At 34.4% G+C, this 3,235-nt stretch overlaps 1 pseudogene; it reads left to right on the top strand.

Annotated features, from left to right (window-relative positions):
* The first annotated feature begins 870 nt into the window (after positions 1-870).
* Positions 871-2,440, top strand: LOC149255120 (UDP-galactose/UDP-glucose transporter 4-like; annotated as a pseudogene).
* Positions 2,441-3,235: the final 795 nt, after the last annotated feature.

The raw sequence follows: 3,235 nt of genomic DNA, 5'->3' as shown, positions 1-3,235 counted from the left end.
CACGACCATCCGAAAAACAATCTGCTGGTATCAAGTTCACACCAAAGCCTTTTATTTGTTCAATTAAATACGAAAAAAAATTGTCGAGACTTCGTGCCATATCGTTGTTTGAAGTTTGACTTAGATTTCTCATGGACCAACATTGTCAATCCTTCATGCCATCTTGTCGTTACTCTTGAGGCTATCATTGCATTATCAAATTTTATGTTATGTAAATCTTGATTCTATATACTAAAAATATTAATATTTACGTCGTAAGGTGTTCCCCTTTGAAAACAACTTCCCTCTCACATTACATGTACATTTGTGTGCACTTGATTTCTTGTGTTAGACGATTAAAATGGTTTCAACCATCCGATTAATTCTACCGGTATTAAATTAGTTACAGATTATAATATTGACCGCAAGTAGCCCTTTCTCGGCACTATCTATTGTGTGGAATGGACTGACAATGCAAAACTAGGGAAGAAGACACAACACCATGATGGGGACGACGGCTGATGTGATGGGGACGATGGGTGATGCTTGCTTTTCCAGGCCATGGCTTAGGGCACTATTCATTCCTTAGATAATGCTGAAAAGGAGAATCCATTCCCCATTCTTTGAAGCATGGTGATCTCCTTGTTATTTGTTGTTATGTGTCGGGCTATGGGCACCACTACCCTCTTATAAAATGTCAGCCATGCGATGAGAGTCAACAAAACGATCCTGCGGGTATTTGGAAGCCGTTGAACGCGAACCTCTGATCCATGGTCTGGGCCTGCAGAATGACGAACGTGTTTTTCTGTGTGACCGTGACTTTATTTGTGATTTCACAAGAGAATATGGGCACTGTTCTCATGATAGTTTTAAGCCCCTGTTTCTATAGAAATGTTTCTTTATATGGGTGAGGTTCCCAAGAGCCCTGGATGGATCATGCTGGGAAACAGGTGGGTTCTGGACACAAATAAACCCTCCTCCTGATTTCTTTAGGGGTTCTCTGCCTGAGCTTCCACGGCGGATTATGCCCCCTGCTGTGTAGTTGCGGCTTTTTTTTTCTCTCTGAAAACTTTTGTTGTAGATTTCGATTCGTTTGTTCTATATATCATCGGTGCAACTATGGATGGTATTTCACCTTTATACAAGGATTTGTGTATTTGGCGCTTATCTATCTCAATGGCTTCAGAACAAGGGATATACATAATCCATGGAAAACATACGTAAACCTATGTGTTGTACTCATGGGATCACAAGGATTAACCAAGGGATCTCTAATGTTTCTTAATTATCCTGCCCAAATCATGTTCAAGTCTACCAAGGTAGGGTTTCTCTGTATATATACTCATTGAGTTTACAATATATTTCTTTTGAGGTTTCTACAATGGCTGATAAATCTGAATCATTACAGGTTTTTCCTGTTATGATTATGGGAGCCTTTATACCAGGCTTAAGGCGAAAGTATCCCTTGGAGGAATACATCACAGCTATATTGCTTATCGTTGGTTTGATAATATTCACACTAGCAGATGCCCAAACATCCCCAAATTTCAGTGTATGGGGAGTTATTATGGTTTGTGGAGCTCTGATTTTGGATGCCTTTTTGGGCAACCTGCAAGAGGCCATATTTACTCTGAATCCTTCTACTACACAAATATGGTCCATACCTAGAAAACCCTAATGAAAAAATGATTGTGAATTGATCCTTTATTAATTTTATATTATTTGAATTATATAAGGCTCAATGCAACTTGCTCAATACTAAGCAATATTGTAATTGATGTTCCCAGATGGAAATGTTGTTCTACTCTACTACTATGGGAATCCCCTTCTTGATTCCTCCAATTATTTTTACTCGAGAGCTCTTCAAAGCCTGGGAAGCTCGCTTACAAGTATATGATATTTCTTGTTAATTTCTATTCAGATATTTGGGTTTTGAAACTAAATATATCAATTCCTGAAATCTCTAGCCATAGTCATCTTTTGTGAAAAAATTATTGTTATTTATGAAAACGTTTTTTTTTTTTTTTTTGTTCTGATCTATGGCAGCACTTGTATGTTTATCTCGTGCTGATATTTGAAGCAACAACCACCTTCATAGGCTAGCTATATGTTCTATGTTTAATAGCAATCTTCGAAGCTGCGACAACTGCCATGGTTTGTTACATATTGGATCATGACCATTCTGGTAATCTTGATATGCTAAGTTTATTATTGAGATTCGTTTATTGAGATTTTTTTTTTTGTATAGGTGACAATTGCGAGAAAGGTGGTAACATTTCTTCTGTCATATATTGTATTCGCAAAGCCTATCATGGAGAAGCATGCAACTGGATTGCTTATGATAGCCATGGGAATTATATTGAAAATGCTTCCAAATCCCATGCCTAATACCACGAGAAAACAAAATAACAGTGAAGCTTTTACAAACCAGCCCTCCAAAGTGGTTACTTCTTCCAAATAAGATTTAGAAGAAAGCGGGGCACTTAAATCAGATACATAATCATGTTATGATGTGTTGTATACTATATTAACAAATAGGCGGTTAAGGTTTTGAATAGTTAATATTGTTAGTTGAGTTAAATATCCTTTGAGTTGGTTAAGGATGTTTTACTACATAGAGCAGGTAACAATGTAAACTTTGAAACGGGAACTATAAACTCAAAACGGGAACTCTGGCCAAAAAACCCCGAAAAAGCATCAAAAACAGTGCTAAAAATGAAAAGCGTTGATGCTGGAATAACACATTTTTTTTTCTTGGGTAAATTTTCAACATGTTTTAAAAATGGCGGTGAAAACCAATTTTTTGCGCAAAAATTATCCAAAAAACACCCTCAAAACGAAAAGTGTTAATGTTGGTAGAACACTTTTTTTTTCAAAAGTAAAATTTCAACATTTCGAAATAATGGCGTAAAAGTTGGTAGAACACTTCCTTTTTTTCAGAAGTAAAATTTCAACATTTCGAAATAATGGCGTAAAATATTTTATCATGACCCCGAAAAACATTAAATTTAAAAGAAATAATGAAAACATATAAAATAAAAATAAAAAATTTAAAACAATGAAAAAACACAAAACAAAAAAAATAAAAATAAAAAAACAAAAACAAAACATAAACTAAAATATATACTAAAAACAACACATTAAAAAAATTTAAAAAATGGGGTAAGAAATACAAAATTAATGGTAAAAATTAAAAAACTAAAAAAAAAAATTATAAACAAATAAATAGTAAAAAAAAATATTTAAAAAAAAATAA

This window comes from Pinus tabuliformis, chromosome 7 (genome assembly GCF_031772625.1).
Source record: "Pinus tabuliformis cultivar Carrire ecotype Pingquan chromosome 7, CPIR1, whole genome shotgun sequence".
Lineage (NCBI taxonomy): Eukaryota > Viridiplantae > Streptophyta > Pinopsida > Pinales > Pinaceae > Pinus > Pinus tabuliformis.
The sequence above is the reverse complement of the archived record's forward strand: the minus strand, read 5'-3'. Positions and strand labels throughout refer to the sequence as shown.